This window comes from Lottia gigantea (assembly GCF_000327385.1).
Source record: "Lottia gigantea unplaced genomic scaffold LOTGIsca_314, whole genome shotgun sequence".
NCBI lineage: Eukaryota > Metazoa > Mollusca > Gastropoda > Lottiidae > Lottia > Lottia gigantea.
This window is the reverse complement of record NW_008709048.1, coordinates 14,522-14,868: the sequence shown is the minus strand read 5'-3', so window position 1 is coordinate 14,868 and position 347 is coordinate 14,522.

Here is a 347-nt window from a genome sequence, read left to right as displayed (position 1 = left end):
TTAGCTGTTTTGGTTTCCATCATCTTTAGTTACAAAGTTTAGCTGTTTTGGTTTCCATCATTCTTAGTTACAAAGTTTAGCTGTTTTAGTCTCCATCATTCTTTGTTACAAAGTTTCGCTGTTTTGGTTTCCATCATTCTTAGTTACAAAGTTTAGCTGTTTTAGTTTCCATCATTCTTAGTTACAAAGTTTAGCAGTTTTGGTGTCCATCATTCTTAGTTACAAAGGTTCGCTGTTTTGGTTTCCATCATTCTTAGTTACAAAGTTTAGCTGTTTTGGTTTCCATCATTCTTAGTTACAAAGTTTAGCTGTTTTAGTTTCCATCATTCTTAGTTACAAAGTTTAGC